General features: G+C 54.4%; 1 protein-coding gene across 2 annotated transcripts in view; it reads right to left on the bottom strand.

The window, feature by feature from the left end:
• The window catches only part of SERPINE2 (serpin family E member 2), a 66,334-nt gene extending 48,085 nt beyond the window's left edge, over nucleotides 1-18,249 (bottom strand). Inside the window, exon 1 of one of the 2 annotated variants that reach the window (XM_055122399.1) lies at nucleotides 18,127-18,249. The gene's annotated coding sequence lies outside the window, so the exon portion shown is untranslated. Of the gene's footprint in view, nucleotides 1-17,479; nucleotides 17,627-18,126 lie in introns of those variants that run through there. The other variant, XM_055122398.1, reaches the window with a different exon arrangement.
• Nucleotides 18,250-18,692: the final 443 nt, after the last annotated feature.

The following is an 18,692-nucleotide window of genomic DNA, read 5'->3' on the forward strand; positions in this document are numbered from 1 at the left end:
ACCATGTCACATGTCAATTTCAGGGATGGAATTTGGGTCAGCCCTGTTCAATGCTGTACTATTGCTCTGGCCCTGGAAATTGGTTCTTTCTTACAAAACACAACATGCGTCTAATCAATGAGCCGGCAATCTTGGACATTTATTTGGGAGAAACAAAAGCTCATGCTCACCTAAAAAAAATCTATACACCAATGTTTGCAGCTGCTTTATTTGTTACAACCCTGTTGGAATGAACCCAGCTGTCTCCAGTCGGAGAATGGTCAGGAAAATGGTGGCACATCCAGATCCCAGAATATAAAGCAGTAAAAAGAAATAAACTGGTGACCTGGGGCCGGAGCAATAGTACAGCAGGGAGGGCGTTTGTCTTGCATGTGGCTGACCCTGGTTGGATTCTCCGGAATCCCATGTCGTTCCCTAAGCACCGCCAGGAGTAATTCCTGAGTGCAGAGCCAGGAGTAACCCCTGAGCATCGCTGAGTGTGACCCTAAATAAATAAATAAATAAATAAAATTAAAAACAACAACAACAACAACAACAAAAAACCGGTGACCTGGACAACCACATGGATGCCTCTCGGGGTGAGGTGGGCATGGGAAGGGGAAGACTGGGGGTCTTGCTGCAGCCTCTCAAATCTACCTGCCAGTCCATGGGGAACAGCTCTCTTCAGTGCAAAATATCCTCCAATTTCAAATTCTCAATATGGGAAAGGACGGACCTTTTCTGCCTTTCTAATGGTCTCATTTTATTTTTCTTTTTGGGTCACACCCGGTGATGCACAGGGGTTACTCCTGGCTCTGGACTCAGGAATCACCCCTGGCAGTGCTCAGAGGACCATATGGGATGCTGGGAATCGAACCCGGGTAGGCCGCGTGCAAGGCAAACGCCCTACCCACTGTGTTATTGCTCCAGCCCCGGCCTTTTTAATGGTCTCATGCTCCCTTTTTAGACACAAGTCCTGCTTTCATTTGCTTGGAGCAGGAGGGGCTCCAGGGTGGAAAAAGCAACTTGACCGACGTGTGTGTTAGTCCCTAAAGATGGCTTGGCTGGCTTTGAGTTCTGGGGGTAGTAACTGGCTGGCTGGGTCACCTCGAGGGTGGGTTCAGGAAATGACAGTGCTGAGTGACAGATTAAGGGTGCCAGCCCTGGAGAGTCCCTTGACACTTTCATCACCACTCATGAATCTGGAGGAGCACCAGGGCAAATTCAATTAAGAGAACCGTCTGTGTGAGAGCCAAACTCCCTCACTGTCTGGTCTGCACAGCTGGAGGAAACAGCAGATGTGGAAGACACTTCCGGAGTGCCAGGGTCTGTACCAAGAGTTGGGAGCTGCCTTGACCAGACTATGATGATGGGTAAGGGAAGAGAGGAGGAAATTCAAGGTGACCAGGACTTCAACTTTGACAAGCAACGCAGACTCTCAAGACCCCGTGTTTTTGTTTTCTTTTTTTTTTTTTTTGCTTTTTGGGTCACACCCAGTGATTCACAGGGGTTACTCCTGGCTCTGCACTCAGGAATTACTCTTGGAGGTACTCAGGGGACCATATGGGATGCTGGGAATCGAACCCGGGTCAGCTGAGTGCGACGCAAACGCCCTTCCCGCTGTGCTATCACTCCAGCCCCCAAACCCAGTGTTTCTTAGAGAAATAAATCAGGAAGGAAGCTGGAGAGAAGTCCCCTCTTCCTCCGGGGGGGGTTTCTAGGACACGAGGAACATACTCCCCTCCTCCTTGATATCTGTCCTTCCTGACTCTGCAGCTCGGCAGAATCTAAGCTGCAGGCCACTGGAGATGGCCAGCATCCGTGTCCTTGCCCTACTGGACACATCAATGGGCTCTACCTTTCTCCCATGGAGACAGTTCCAGAACCACTGACTCTCCCCTTTTCAGTGCCCCCAACTCTTAGACAAGGATGCTGGTATCTTTGGCCTGATTGGCTGTTGGCTCTACTGACAGATGAATTGATGATTGGCTGTTGGCCAATCAGTTGAGCTGATCATGACCCTGGGCAGTGATCCCACGGTAAACCCACCCACGGCTTCCCAAGGCTCTTGGAATGGGTTACATGTGTCCTCAGCCTGGGGGTCCACAGGCCTGCCCTGGTCGGTCCTTTCCTTAGGAGACTCTGCCTGCAGCTCACAGAACCTCCGGGCCCAGGTTCCTCCGACTGGGAAGTTTCTGTTCTGTCTCCCCCTTCGCTGGGGATATTGACCTGGAGACTGACTGTCCTGACAATCCCCGTCCCCATCATCCAACATGGAAGCCGGGACCCCAAGGGGTCCCTCCACCATCAAGGCACTGACTGACCTTTCAAACCTTCCTCTTAGTCCACCTCCGGTGCTTAAAGCAATTATGGAAGGGCCAACAGACAACTAGGCTGTGCTCTAAAGTGGAAAGGCAACGGCGGTGTCTTGGATCCGTTTGTTTGTTGAGGCCACTCCCACGGCAGAGCTGGGGTGTGCCCGAGATGGACCCCGGGGTTCCCTCATGCGAAGCGTGTTGCTCCAGCCCTTCCAACCATCTCCCCTGGGAGGTCGATTTTGTTCTAAAGAAAATCTGCAGCCATTTCACGAGGCAGGCGCCGTTAACATTTGGGGCTGGAAGATTCTGCGTTGCAGGACGTGTCCTGTGTACTAGAGGCTTTTGAGCAGCATCCCTGGCCTCCACCCAGTACAGCCCAGAAACATCCCTGCCCCCACGCGATAAACCATATCTGGAGATGCGGATAAACATTCCTGGTAGGGAGGAAGGATTTACCCCTGGTTGAGAACCATTGTTTGAATGAAAGTAACAAACAATCCGTGCTTAGGTCTTTCATTCTGTCCACAGAATATCCAATTAACTTCGTTTTGTCTGAGCCACACGCCCAACGATGCATTCTTAATGCAGCGTTCTCTCCCCACCACCCGCAACACTTCTGCACAGGAAGAATCCCTAGTCGTGTTTGTTGATGAGCCACCGCGCAGGGGAAGTTGGTCCACGGGAGAGAAACAGCCCAGGAGAAATGGGTGTTCAAGAACGGTGGGGAAGGAACAGGAAGTAGCAGAAGAGCTGAGGGGACGGACCAGGTGCTTCATACCTGAGCTGACTGCACATGTGTGTGTGGAACACAAAAACATGAAAGATAGTAAGACTCTAGAGCTTGGGATCATTCCTGAGTGTGCCACACTCCAAATCGGCCCACAGTTGGAGATTCTCCTTCCTCTGGCCAGGAGTGAGATGCCAATTCTGTGTATGTGCTGTGTGTGCGTGTGTGCCCCTTTGGCAAATATAATGCCAACGACTTCCTCCTTTTTTACCTGCCACCCGGCAACAATATTTCCAATTATTGGTTAAACTGCAAAGGCCCCATGAGTCATTTAAATAAATCTTGCATGTATGAAACAGTCAATTGTGCTCTCCGAGTCATTCCCAGCTGTAAAAATAGAGCCACACGGAAAGTGCTTCTTTCTGCAGCTAATTGAAACTACTGCACCTATAATGCATGATTTAAAGCACCCGGGAGGAATTTCGATTTGCATTCCCTGTTTCAAACTGTACAATCAAGGGCTGTCTAAAAGCGGTCCACACATTTCATTCAATATTGCTTGCCCGAAGCCCCAACCACGTCTAAATTTTTCCACAACAAACTGATGACCTGAGGATTTTATATGCTCAGGGTGACCTTTAAAACAATGGCTAAAGTAGGGCTGCATTTCCGGAGAAAACAAACTCGGGATGGATTCAAACCTCATTGCCCAGAAAAATAAAAGAAGAAGAAGAAAAAAACACCCAAAAAGAAGCAAGATGCCTTCCAGGGATATAGGTACGCAGGAAGAATCTCTCACCTGGATTCTAAACCGGGGTCTCTAACCAACCCCACAGCGCTGCCCAGGAGTTAGAAGAAGGTAAGTCCCACATTCCTGATGGCTGGTCATGGAGGTGAGTCAAAGGAGAGTTAGCACAGTCTGTGAGCAATGCTGAAAGGGACCGATCAAGCCATAAGAGCCAGAAGTGCGTAGGGCTCTTTCCTTGCACGTGGCTGACTCACGTTTGATCCCTGGCTTCCCATACTGTCCCCTGTGACCCACTAGGAATGATCACCAGATGCAGAGCAAGGAGTGAGCCCTGAGCACTGCTGGGTGTAGCCCCTAAACCAATAAACACACACACACACACATACACACACAGGGCCATATGCAACACCCAACCTCTGGCTCTGAGCTGGGTGGAAGCAGGCATATATATTACTGATTCTAACAGAGCTTCCAAGGTGGCATAAATGCAAACACACTTCCCCAGTTCAGGAAATAAGAAACTCCTGAGGTTCCTAAGTCATTACAGCATCTACAGAGGGGATACTGGTGGCGCACCGGGCTATGTTCCTCTCTCCTGCCTCAGTTTCCCATTCTAGTTCTTGTAATGAAGTCTGCTCTCCACCCACACTGGTACAGAGAGCCATCTGTGTCCAGTGCATCCACGTGTGTTAGTGTCAGCGATGGGCACGATTCACAATTTGCAGAGAAGCTGGAGAGAGCCTACGAGGGTCTCTGAGCCCCTCATTTTACCTCCTGAGGGAAGTTCTAGATGAGTGATGGCTTCCCAAGTGAATTAAATAAAAAAATCCAGTGATAGGCACAGGATCTGGAAAAGCCTGCCAAGTTGGAAGAAGGAATGAAGGATGCAGAAGATTAAGTGAGTTAATAATTTCCTCTCCTAAGAAAAGCTCTCTGGCTTTTATCGTGGATCCCAATCTCTTTTCCTTGAGTACAAAGAGTCGGTAAACACGCAAAATCCCAAGGAACAGGTGAAAAAGACAACGCTTCAGTCCTTTGGGCTGACTTTGCGTAGGCTCCCGGGAATCAGCTCAGCTGGAGAACACGTGACGAGCATGTGTGGGATGGGGGGAGAGAGAGAGACAGAGAGAGAGAGACAGAAACAGAGAGACAGAGACAGAGAAGAAAAGCGCCTGCCATAGAGGCAGGCAGGGGTTTGCGGGGTGGGGTTGACGGGAGGGAACCTGGGAACGCTGGTGCTGGGAAGTGTGCACTGGTGGAGGGATGGGTGTTAGAACACGGTGTGACTGAAACCCAATCATGAACAGCTTTGTAGGGGCCTATCTCACAGTGATTCCATAAAAAACGCAAAAAAACAAAACAAAACAAAACAAAAACCAGCATCAGGTGTTGTGAAAGGCACAGCAGGGAAGACTGGGCAGGGGTGTTACTATCTGTGTGTGTCCAGGAGCTGCCGCCGGCACCTCCCAGAGCATGTGGACGGACGAATGCCACCACCGACAGCCACCGGCATCAGAAGAGGCGTCCTGGTATCCCGGGCTTGGGACGCTGTCGGCGCCCACCCGCCAGGTCCCTCGAAACATGACTATCAGCAGCCCGCCCGCCTTGTGCACAGGGGCCGAGGGACGCCTCTTGGGGAAAGGCCTTTTGCTGACACCCAGGATGCTCTCCTGGGGCCCCTGTACCCCAAGAGGGAGCGGGAGGGCAAGACCTTCCCAGGACTTGGTCCTCACTCACCAACTCACCACTCCCACTCGCTGCCCCCACCCGACGGCAGATGGGTGACCAGGTCGTGGCAGGGCCGGTGGAGCTGATCCACAGCCCTGCCGAAGGCCTCGAACCCAGCACCCCTCCACACCTCCCTCTGGCGCCTGGGTCCAGCCCATCTGTGACAGTGATGCCTTGGTGCTTTGTGGCCATACTCTGGTGCTCTGGGCTCCTCTGGCCCTGTGCGTGGGGCTGCTGAGGGGATGGAGCCAGGATCGGGCGCATACAAGGCCAGTGCCTTCTCCACTGTCCTCTGGCCAGGTCCCTTACCCCTGTCCTTCGGCCTGCACCTTCCCCAGGCCCCATCTCTCGGAGGCCGGAAGGAATCTTTTTCACCTGCACCTCCCGATCTTCAGCCTGCTTTGTGGAAGGTCCAATGTCCCTTCCAGCACCCACATTTCCCCACCCCCAGACCCCCCGACTCAGCACCCAGAAGCCAGCTCTGAAATGCAACATCTTCCCCAAATAGGGCTGCCTGCCAGCTTCCACTCCTTTAAAGCCCCCCGCAGGGCAGATCCATCCAGAGGAGGTGTGTGTGGGATCTTGGATCTCTGGGGTCAGCGAGGAGACAGGAAAGAGTGGCCTTGGAAATAGCTGGGGACACTCCCTGTCAGGGGGGAGTGACAGCTGAAGGCCCATCTGGCACCCTGTTGCACTCTGGAGAGGTGACAAATGACAGGAGAAGTTCTCTCTCTCTCTCTCTCTCTCTCTCTCTCTCTCTCTCTCTTTCTCTCTATTTCTCTCTCTCTCCCCCCTTATCTGTTTTCCTGGAAGTTTGCTTTTTTAAAAAATATTTTTTAATATTTTAATAAATATACTAAATTTATATGGGCTGGAGCGATAGCACAGTGGGTAGGGTGTTTACCTTGCACGCTGCCGACCTGGGTTTGATTCCTCCATCACTCTTGGAGAGTCCAGCAAGCTACCGAGAGTATCCCACCCATATGGCAGAGCCTGGCAAGCTACCCATGGTGTATTCGATATGCCGAAAACAGTCACAACAAGTCTCACGATGGAGACGTTACTGGTGCCCGCTCGAGCAAATCGATGAGCAACTGGATGACAGTGACAGTGATTAAATTTATATATTTTCAACTGAATCACAGTGAGATACAATTACAAAGTTGTTCATTATTAAGTTTTAGTCATATAACGTTCCAACACCTGTCCCTTCACCAGTTTCCCTCCTGCGTCATCCCCACCCCCTCAATGACAGGCACTTTTCTCCTCTCTCTCTCTCTCTCTCTCTCTCTCTCTCTCTCTCTCTCTCTCTTCCCCTTTGGGCAGTATGGTTTGCAATACAGATACTAAAAGTTCACCAGGTATATCCCTTTACCTACTTTCAATACTAAGTTCCTGCCCAGCTATTACTGTCACACTGGTCCCTTCTCTACCCCAACCTCCCTTCAGCCCCAGGACACTCTGTGGCAAGCTCCCAACCAGTGGCCCGTCCTCCTGGCCCCGAGGGGCAGGTTTCTTGGTGGCTCCAGGCTCCCTGTCTCCTCTTGCCTGTCTGTGAACCCCAGCCTCTCCTCTGCCCTCTACCTGTGGAGGCGGAGTGTCCTGAAGGAGGGACTCTGCCCAGCGGTCACCACAGCACCACTCAGCGTGGCCCAAGGAGCATCCGGACTATTCTTCAGTGGGATCTGGACTGCCGCCTGGCACGAAGCCTCTGTCATTCAGTGAAAGGGTTCAGGGTGAACCCCCACCTCCCAACAGGGCACGCTGTCCTGGGGGTATCACCCCTACTCGTGGGGCCTTCCACCAGCAAACAGCACATCTCTGTTTTCTCACCTGGGAACCACAACTTACTCCCACCCCCTGGTGTTGCTGGGTTTCAGCAAGGTGGGCGAGGATAGAGTCTGACGCTATTGGACCCTTTCTTTCCCCCAGCTCCTCTTCCCAGCATCTTTGGGGCTCTCCTGGGTCAGCGTCTGTGGTCAGAGCCCAGAAGGAGAAGAAAAACTCAAGGGGGAGGAGACCCCAAATCCAAAACACCCTCATCCTCTTGAAGCACACAGCGCAGAAACACACAACTAGAACCTGCCCAGTTTCAGTGCAGCATCTAGCTCTCACTGAGGGTGAGACCCAAAGCCCAATTTTGCCATTGGCTGTGTGAAATAAAGATGCTTCTCCCGCTCGGAGAAATTTCAGGCTAAAAGCTGACAGAACCACGCAGACGAAGGTCCCGCTCGGAGTTGCATTAACGACCATCCGCAGGATGATAGTTAAGATCTGCCACCTGCTGCATACACACATGAGTAGGTTTACTGCGAATATTTTGGCGTCTCTGGCCCATCCGCCGAACTGCTCTTTTAATTAATATGTCATTACAAAACAAACACAAGTTTGGCATAAGGCCTTCTGAGTCTATCGGTAAATTAATTTCAGAGAGCACATCCACACCTTTAGAAACAAACGCTCTTCATAATTAAGCCATCGCTCACAATCTCCCTGGCACTTCCTGTGGCACAATTAGGAGCAACAATTCAGGTGTGGGCACATGATGAATACAACACAAATCCTCCCGGAGGATGTTTGCCAGTAAAAACCTAAACAAACAAACAAAAAAAACCCAAAATGCCAAATTCGTGGCAGCTGAACATCCATTTCCAGTCTGGGCACGTCCCGAGCACTCTCCCCCTACCGTCAGAAGACTCCTGTATATTGAGGAAGTCATAATGAAATGACCATGTGTTTTAAATCTGTTCAAACCGTTATTTCTGGGTATCTGGACATCACTGCGTACGGATTTATTTTGTTCACAGTCTGATAAACAAGAACAAAAAAAAAAAAAATGAAGACTCTGGCTATCATCCCAGCAACGACCAGACTATTAAACCCACTTGATGCTGCATTCGACTGAGATATCGATTCATTCTGCATCACTCCCAGGAAGCACAAGTGACCAGCCTGGGGTGGGGGCGGCGCCTGCCGTACATCTCAGGAGGAGGACCTGGTAGCACGGTCATTTCCACATCCTCCCTTGGGTGGAACGAGGGACTGACTTCACTCATTTTCCTGCTTCGGGGTGGGGGCGGGGCTGCTGACCTCTGGAAATCCTATCCACCGAGGTGGTTCCGGGAAGGGGTCTGCAAACAGCCCATGGCACACAGATGGGCACCTGTCAAGCAGGTCAGACACACATATGTGAGTCTGGAGTGAGACCCTCACCATGGTGACAGATGAGCCACCCCCCCCCCCCCCGCCCCCGACACCCATGGTCCTGAAAGTCAGCAGTGTCCTAATTCCTGGGCTCAGGACCGAGTTATCACACTCCTGACTTTGTCCTCTCCAAGGCTCTCTTCATGGCCAGGTCACCCCGGAAGTCAAGGCTGGGGCTTCCCTCCTCCTGCCAGGAGCTGGTGGAATCTGGATTCAAAGCAAAGCCCATGTCCTCCAAATCCCCCGACTCTTAGGGACTGCATGGAACTGAGGAAGGGGCGGAGGGGAGAAGCGAGAGGAGGAGGAGGAGAAGAGTGAGGAAGAAGGACCTGGAAGGGGAGGAGAGGGGAGGGAGGGTGGGGCAGAGGAGGGGTGGATGGGGAAAAATAGATTTTATGAGAAGTGGCACAATTTGAAGTAAAGGGAACTCTGGACTCGAAGAGAAAGAAAAATGAAACCCCAGCTAAGGTCTCAGCCAAATGTCCACAACTGTGTGGAATCCAACATGGCATCTCTGAGATATCGTGTCCCTCTCATGCTTGAGGCATGCTATGTTTTCTTTGGCTCGGGAAGGTATCCTACTGGATTCTGAGTACACACACTCTACCTTTCAGGGGCTAGGGAGATAGTATATAGCAGGGTGGGGCACTCACCTTGCATGCAGCTGGCCTGGTTCAATCCCCGGCATCCCATAAGGTCCCTCAAGCACCACCAGGAGTAACTCCTGGGCACATAGCCAGGAGTAACCCCTGAGCATCACCGGGTGTGGCCCACAAACACACAAACAAAACGCACTCTACCTTTCAGACCCAAAGACCTGTATTACTTTAGATTTAAGTCCAAGAAAATGAATGTTTCTAAGCAATGACATAGAATGGGGGGAGGGTGGGTAGGGGAGGGGCAGAAGGCATGAAACTATGACTTCAAACATAACCTAAAAATATCAGTTTCTTTCCTTCTTAAATATTTCGGTTGTGTTAGTAAGACAGTTCGCACGGCAGAGCCTGGCAAGCTACCCGTGACATATTCGATATGCCAAAAACAGTAGCAATAATGGGTCTCATCCCCCTGACCCTGAACGCAACAGGGACGAATGAGATGTTACTGGTGCCTACTTGAGCAAATCGATGAGCAACGGGATGACAGTGATACAGTAAGACAGAAGATGGTCTTTGGAATGTTGCTTGGGAAGGAAAATCATCGATCAGTTGAGATCTTGGAAAACCCTGGGTTCTACCTCCTAAGTTCCCAAGCATATAGACCTGGGCTTGGATTAGGCACTGGCACACACAGAGAGTGTGTATAGCTGTGCACCCTGGGCTTGTATAGTTGTGCACCCTGGGCTGCCCCACACTTTTTTCCCCCTAAGTAAGGCTGGAAATATTAGGATCTGTCCCATAGGCAGGCGTGAGACTCAGGGAAGCAACCCAGAACAGCCTCTATCAATAGAAAACTAAGTCCAATGGCAACTGGGGTGGTTTGTCCACTCAGCGCATCACTCCCAGACTTCCTCTCCTCCTGACTGCTGGGTTAAACACGTGACTCAGAATCCGACCAATCATAGTCTCCCATTGCCTTGGCCACAGTCATTGGTCCACGAAAGGTGCATGGCCTTGGTGGAGCCAATCAGAGAGCCTCGCTAGGGTTTTTCTATGTGGAACTGACACAGAGACCCTCCTTCCTCTGGGATCATGAGGTTGTCAGGAGTTAGCCTGGAGGGCTCTGGAGCTGTGGGCCCAAAGGAAGGGAAGCTGACCAGCAGAGAGAGACAAGAGAGAGACACACAGAGGGAGAGAGAGCACAAGCCCCCCCAAGTCTCTGGGTCAAGACCCCCTATGAAGCAGCACCCCCTCCCCACCTAAGGTATGCAATGAAAGTCACTAGCCCCCCTTCCCTGATACCTGATATGTTTTTCTGTTGCTTATTTTACTTCTGGTCTCCCTCCTTAACCAAAAGATCATGCAATAGCTCACATCATCTCAGCAGTCACCAAATCCTCAATAAAAAAAGAACTGCTTCCTAAGTGAATTCGTTTTCATTTATTTTTTAAAAATATTAAAAAAATAGAAGAAGAAGCAAACCCAGTCATTATTCATACAGCGTTTTCTCAAAAGAAGAAATGAAAAGAATCTATTTTCACTTGCACTCACCTTATTCATTTTTGAGTGGGTTTCATGTTTGGTGTTTAGCTCTCTCACAGACTCACCCGAGTCTCAAGATTGGGTTGCACAGAAATCCAGGAGTCAACCAAATTATTATTATTTTTTCCTATAGCTCTGCTCACTGGCAGGGGTATGGTGTGGGGGGAAAAAGCACTGGTGCTATATTTAGCACATTCTCAAGAGAAACTCCCCAGGTTAGTAAAATGCTCACATCCAGTGGGTGCTGTGGACAGCTTGGCCAAAACCCAGCGCATTTAACAAGAAGACACCCCGAACCTTCAAATCCTATCTGTCTTTTCCTAGAATTAATTTTTTTTTTAAATTCCAATCTTCCCCGATCTTCCTCCCCAGAATTAATGAACACAAACAGAGGCCCTGTAGATCCTGATTCTCTAATTATCCTCTGAAGAAAAGGGCGAAGCCGGAGGTCAAAGTGAAGCAAGAGAATTCGGTGTTCCGGATCTCGTCTTGAACTTGGGCGTCCACCAACCTTGGAAGGCATTCAAGGATGAAAGAGGGGACATATTTGTCAAGATGCATGAATGGAATTGCAGACCGAGGGCTGCGGAGGCTCAAAGGCCACCCCGAGCACAGAGAGAGCCCCAGATTAAATGCCAACTTCTCCAGCCTGGGCGAACATCCAGACCTAGAGACCTAACAGCGGCATCAGGGCAGGGCCGACCATGTAAACAGGCTTGGTCTAAAAACGCTGCTCGGGGAAAGGCAGCGTTTCTTAAAAGAGAAGCAAAACTCTACCAGTCTCCCCGTGATCTCAGACAAACTGTGAGCTTACAGATGAGAAATAACCAAAGGATAGTTATTTTCATGTGCCCGGCTCCTCCATCCCTGAGGACATTTTTTTTGGGGTTCTGAAATCCAGCGGTGATTTTCAGACCTGCCACACAATCTGCTCATGAGGAAAGATGATTTTTGAAAGAGAAGACAGATGCATTGGGGTGGGGAAAACAGCATTTGCAAAGATCCTCGGATCTGGGACCTGATTTATTGAAGATTTCTAGATGGCCTCCAAGTGGGAATAAAAACTGTATTTCACTGGGCTCTGATACGAGTTTTAAGAAATAGACAGCCAAGCGGAATAGTTCCATAGATTTGAAAGAGAAGAGAAAAGTAAGAACTTCCTGTAGATAAACAGATAACAAAGCATTTAAGAAAACAAAAATGCCATCTAGACCTTGTATGCATGAGAAACTGGATCAAAAAGGAACAGAAGCCAAGCTGCAGATTTTTGTTTTTGTGAAAAAAAAAAAATACACCTTTGAGATCATCATTTCAACCCAAGTCTCGTAAGGAAAAAGGAATTAAGGTCTAGATCAGAGGTTCTCAAACTTAATTGCACCTATGGCCCCTTTTTCAGAAAAAAAAAAAATTACTCACCATCTCCCTAAAAATTCCCCTTTAAGCAAACCAACAGAAACTGCTCCATTTTTGCACCCAAAGTGACTACCACCCCCCACTTCCTGTGGTGCCCGGCCTCCCCTCCCCCCCCCCCGGCAGTTAGGGGGTCTTGTCCACTTTGGGAGGCACTGGTGGATGTGGTCAGCAGAAGCCCAGCTGAGGGCATGAGCTGAAAAGCTGACCTGGCAAACAGATCAGCAAGGACCAAGCATCCGCTGCCGGCCACAAGAGGGTGATAAACTGGGAAACATTCTCCTCTGTACAAACCGTGACGCCCACAGCAGCTCCGTCCGAGGGCCTCGAGGCGGACAGACCAACCGCCCTTCAATTCAACCCCCCCTCCCGCCTCCCCCCCCCCGCCCCCCCCCCCAAGCAAAGCGTCAGAAGTGCTTCTGCATTAGACTTCTGCTTTCCCAGTGAATGTTCTCAAAACACCAGAGGGGGATCCCAGACTTCTGGTTTCATGTGAAGGTCCCTGTTCAGCACGGAAGCACTGGCACCGCAGGCTGAAGTCTCAGAGAACAGTGCTCCTTCAGACCTAACAGACAGTCGATTGCACCTGGAATATTCTTTCCATAAAGGGCAGCAGAGTCACACAAAGAGACAGGCACGGCGCCCCCCTAGACACCCGTCAAATGCCTCTGGGCCATGCAACCCAGTGGTGTCATGAATACAGGCATGCGGGCACAGCCCTTGGCATGAGGTGGAGGGGGGTATTCAGGAAGCATGCTGCCCGAGTGTAGAAAGTCGAGTGGCACCGTGCAGAAGAGTGTGTCTGGCAGGTACACATCGCCCCCAAGCCACAGGGGACGGTGGGCAGTTACCCTCTGCCCTTTTGGGGGACAGCTGACACCACAAAGGGGCGTTAGCTGGACCATGAATGCGGCCAGTGGAGAGAAAAGAATTCTAGGGAAGGGTCCTAAAGGAACAGAGGCCAGGAGGCCCCAAAGAAAAGTGTCCGGGAAGCTCCATCTTGCAAGAAAATAACTGGAGGAGGGGTGCGGGGAGGAGGGCTGGAGGGGGCCGTGGGGAACTTGGACTTGGTCAGCTCCTTGCAAAGGGAAGCAGTTGGGTGAGCCTGGCCGGACAGGGAAGCTCTGTGGGCCGTTCCCTGCCTGAGCACGGAGGCAGCCAGGTCACCTGCAAAGACAGTTCTGGGGCTCATGTGCTCATTGGGGGGGGGGTCCCCGGTGGTCCAAGGGCTGAGGTCCTGAGGACTGGGCCTTCTTATTTCCAGTCTTTCCATAGTGGGAGAGAAAAAAAGGCCTGCCCCATCTCCTCCCAGACGGTTGCAAGGAAGAGTGAGTGTGTGTGTGTGTGTGTGTGTGTGTGTGTGTGTCTGTCTGTCTGTCTGTCTGTCTGTCTGTCTGTCTGTCTGTCTGTGTAGGGGTGGGTAAGCCCCGGGTATGGCCTGGAAGTGGCAGACATTACCCCTTGACCGGGTAACATGTCCGCCCAGGAGCGTGAGAATGACATAGCCGCCATCCTCCTAACCCCAGCTCAGAAGCATTTTTGAGACACTCCTGTCCAACCCGGCAGAAGGACAAGCAGTCACCTCTCTGTGGAGACCGTCCCCCCATCTCGGGGTGCAGCCCAGCCAGCCCTTCAGGGCAGGGCCAGGGGGAGGAGGCCTGGAGTTGTAGAAGGAGGTACACAGTGGTTCTGGACTCGAGGGGCAGGAAGAACATCACCCCAGCAACAATCGGGAGATCAGTGGGGTTGGGGGGCGCTGGCGGAAAGGGCCGGAGTGCCTGACGCCGCATGGTGGCCCCCAACACACACATGGGTGGCTGCAAGAGCCCGGCAGGGTGCAGGGACGCCAGGCGTGAGGGCTTGTGTGTGCATCAGGCCGAGAGTCTCACCAGCTTCTGGTGGTTTGCTCAGGAGCCCTCAGCAGGCAGGAGGTCCTGATTCTGAAGCCCATGGGGCTCAGGGGTATGATGCCGCCTGGCCTGAGCAGAGCTCAGTCTCAGCCCTGTCATACCAGCCAAATGGGCCACCTGGGGGATACCAACCTGGAATTCCAGGGCTCAGGATGCCGGGGGAGAAGCTAGAAATCCAAGCATACCGGCATACCGTAAGTGCTCTAAAAGAGCCACCACCAATTTATTTATGCTCCGTCCAACACACCTGCAGCTGGCACGGCCCCGCTGGCCTCTGCTGTTCCACTGCTGACTCTGGGGAGGAGGAGGGTGGGGGGTGTGAGCTTGGAGACAGCATCACACCTGGCCACGGGAGCCACGTGCAGGGGCTGCTTTCTGTAACAGCTCCGTGAAGGGCAGAAGCAGCTCATCAACGAGGGGCAAGATGGGGGGGGGAAGGTGAAGGGTGGGAGAGAAAAGCAGTTTGGGGCTTGCCGTGGGCCTTTTTTCTTTCCCCTCAAGGGCATGGCGAAGCCTGTAAGCAAGAGTGCAGGTGGCTGGCGGGGGAGACGCCCTGGGCACCTGCGCTGGTGATGGCTGAGGTTCACAGGAAAAACGCTCTCTAGGGGACAGGTGGACAGGTGACCCCAGGAGGGGGTTCAGATGCCAAGACTGGGGACAAGGGCATGCAGGAAGGCATCAGAGAGAAGATGGCAACCAGGGAAGGGCAAAACTCTCGGAGGGCAACGGCCGGCAGCCCACACTGTCGAGGGGTCCAGAGACCGAGGTGAAGGGGTGGAGAAGAAAGGTGAGGAAAGGCTCCCAGGATTTTTTTCTAACCTTCTGCAACCGAATTCTTCTTCTATTGTGGGACTCTCTCCATTGAGGGGAGCTCCCCGCAACATGCTCAGGAGAGCCCAGGTGCCACTCCGAGGATACTTGTCCAACCCATCTGGGTGGTTCAATGCCCGACCCAGCCAGCGGTGCTGACTCCACCAGGACCAAATCCAGCTGTACCCATAGCTACACCCAGAGGTGCTTGGAGGGCCGGGCGGTACCAGGGGTCCAACTCTGGGTCTTGAGCTTCCAAGGCCAGGCACTCAAGTCCTTAAATCTGTCTTCTGGACCCTTATACTCTTTACTTTTTAGCAGGCCTTTTGCATATGTGTGTGTGTGTGTGTGTGTGTGTGTGTGCACCTCTGTGTTGCAGAAGATGGAACCCAGAGCTGCACATACAAGGCAAGTGCTCTACCACTGAGTGATGCCCTCCAGTTCACTTAAAAGCAACCCTACCTTTTCACAACATCATGTTTGCGTTCTGTGTGTTTTCTTCACAGGCAGACAAGTCCCCAAGAGTGCAGGGACCCTCTATCTGTAGCAGCTGCCTAGGTCTAAGCAAAGTTTCCGGACATAACAGATGCTTGAGGAAGATTTCTTGGGGGGAAGGGGAGTAGAACCTCAAGAGACCTCAGTCAGCAGCTTCTGTGTTGATGCAGGGGGTAGGGGAAGGCACGAGCCACCTACTGAATGGAGGACCCCACCCCCACCCCCAACCGCTGGCCTGGCCCTTGGGAAGGGAAACCAGCAAGGAGCACTGAATGGGAGAACCAGCTTGCAACCTGGAAGGAATCAGCTTTGTGACACAGAGACACGGAGACGCAGGCAGGCTGTGCCTTCAGAGGCTAAACAGCTCCGGGCAAGGCTCGCCTAAGTGTAGACAGAAAAGTCAGCAGCTAGTGGGTGCAAAATGCGGGCTGTGAGCCGGCCGTAATCCAGAGCATTAGCCACCTGGGCTCTGCCATTGGAGGAGAGAGACGAACTCTCCCTGGCTGGCTGTGTGGGGGGGTGACAGGCCGGCGGGGGAGGTGCGGGCAGCACCTGACAAGAGTCACCACCTCATTCCCAACCCGGCCACCACAAACCGTCTCGGACTGGGAGACAGTTAATCACCCCTGGGTGGAACTGAACATTAACATCCTTTGGAGTCTGAATCATTTTTGTCCTTTCAAAATTACACCAAGATGTGAGGATCATGAGAAACCGGGGCGGGGGGAAAATTATTTTTCTCTTTTGCAGAGATTTCAAAATAAACGTATAATAAAAGATGAGTGTCACCGTGATGCCCTTCGGTCATTGCCTGCACGGGCCAGTATTTAAAACCTCAGGTGGCTAAGGCTATAACCAGCCTGCCAGGATTTAGGGGAGCCCCCACCCCTTTCCTCTGGGCAGGAGAAGTTCGGCCCTGAAATGCTGCTTCCTACATGTCCTGGCTGTCTGGCATCGGGGCGTCCTGAAAGTATCGCCAGCATTTGAAGTGTTAAGCAAGAAGCAGCAACCCTTGCATGCCTTTTCTGTGTGCAACTCTGGACAAAAAAAAAAAAAAATCTCCAAAGTGCAAAATTCTCCCGTCAAGGTCCCCCCCTCGCACGCACTTCAGAGACGCGGACCGTTTTCTGGCTGGCCAGGGGAAGTCGAGCCTTCCAACACCTTTTTTTTTTTTCCTTCTTTTTTTTTTTTTAATGTGGATGAGAAATTGCAAGCCCGCTCCCTGCCAAAGTAGCACGAGCCGGGCGCCGCAGCCGCGAGCACTGGCACACAGAGACCTGTGTGGAGACGACGATCACCCCCCCCCCTCCTCCTCCCCTCTCTCCATCCCCTTGGTTCAAGACACCCCAAATCGCCCGGAGGAGCATCACCTCCCACCCACCCTGAAGGTGGAGCGCTGCCTTATGTAATCGAACCTTTCCCTCCCCGCTCCGTCTCGCGGGCACCCGGCGCCGTCCGGATGCCGCCCGGGAGTGCCCGGAGCACTGGCACCTACCTGTGGTCACTAACCTGCTCTCCTGGGCGCTAGGGACGCGCCCTGCTCTAAGCGGGGACGGCGGGATCGGGGTGCCCGGGACCCGAGATGCAGGCTCCCCCCGCCGACCCCCGCCACACACCTCTCCCGCGATCACCCCCGCGAGCCCGGCGCTGGGAGCTCCCCCAAACTCCGGGGTGACTCCCCGAGGTGCCCGGGGAGTCTCGGGCTCTCGTCCCCGCTGCTCCTCGAAGGGACGGGCAGCGGGCTGCGCCAGTCGGACAAAGTTCCCGCGCCCGACGCCGGCACCCCGGGGTGGGGTGGCGTGGTGGTGGTGGTGGTGGTGTGGAGGGGGTCTCCCTTCACCCCACCCCGTCCCCGCGCGGCCGCCCCGCCGCGCGCAAGGTCGCCGAGCTCCCCGGGACGGTTCCCCCCCCCCCACCGCACCATCACCGCCCCCAGCCCAGCGCCCAGCCCAGCGCCGGCCGCGCCCCTCCGGCTCCGGCTCGGCCCCGGGCCGCTCGCCCTGACTCACCGGGCGGCGCGCGGGGTCCCCAGGTGGCCGCGGCGGCGGCGCGGTTGGCGGGCGGGCGGGCGCGGGCGGGCGCGGACGCCAAGGAGGAGGCGGCGGCGGCAGGATCGGCGGCGCCCGCAGCAGCGCAGCCCCGCAGCCCCCGAGCGCGAGCGCGGCTTTATGGGGGCCCGGCGGCCCCCGCCCCTTCCTGCCCCCCCCCGCCCCGGCCCGCCCCGCCCCGCCTTCCCGCCGCCTCCTTTGTGTGCCAGCGGCCGCCGCGGCCCCGCGCCCGCTCTCGGGCCGCCCCGCCGCCGCCCCGGCCCCGGGCCGCCCGCCCCCGGGGGGCCCCGTCGTGGCGCGCCCACCCCGAGGCGCACGTGGGGGCGCGGCGAGCGGGGTAGGTGTGCGCAGGGGCAGGACTTGGGGGGAGGAGGAGGAGGAGGAGGAGGGGTAAGAGGAGGAGGAGGAGGAGGAGGAGGAGAGGGGGGCTGCCGGGCTCTGGATGCGGGCTGCGCCCCCCCTGGGGATGGGGGTGGGGGGAAAGCCGCGGGGTGGGGGCGGCCGGGGGGCGCCCCGGAACGTGTGTCCGCTGGCCGGGGCCGCGGGGATCACGGGGCCAGGGCGTGTCTGGGGAGGGGCCAGTTCTTCGCCCCCCTCTACTTACACACCTAGAGGAGCTTCGCAGGGCCCCCCCGGAGCCGACGAGGGGGGTGGAGGTGGCAGGGGGTCCCCTTGGGCAGATGGCAGACCTGGGGAGTCCCGGCGGCGGTGACAGCGTGAGGTCCCCGCGGAGCCCCGGGGAATCCAGCGCCTCCCCGGCCCGGAGCTACAGCTGGCGGGACTTGGGCGCCACGGAGAGGCGCAGGGCGGCCGTGCCCGGTCCCCGCTTCTCACCCCGCGCTCCTGCGGCGCCCCCACCCCTTCTCCCCTGGGCGTCAGAGTAGACTCGCGGGTCCCCCCCAACTCCAGGGATGCCATGTGTGTGGCCCCGGAGGGTCGCACACCCGCCGCCGGGCCCGGGGTCCCCACCGTGAAGCCAGAAGCGCCGAGAGTCTCCTGGGCTAGCCTGGCACTCAGGTCGAACCCACTCGTGAGCGCGATTCGGACGCTTGCCTTTGGCGCGGAGGCAGCGGGGGGCGGGGGGGCTATGTTGGGTGGCACCGTGGCTTCCTCAAAGTGTCTTCCCCAACCCCCCACAGGGTGTCCCAGATAACCCCAGTGTGGACCAGCCAGC

This window comes from Sorex araneus, chromosome X (assembly GCF_027595985.1).
Source record: "Sorex araneus isolate mSorAra2 chromosome X, mSorAra2.pri, whole genome shotgun sequence".
Lineage (NCBI taxonomy): Eukaryota > Metazoa > Chordata > Mammalia > Eulipotyphla > Soricidae > Sorex > Sorex araneus.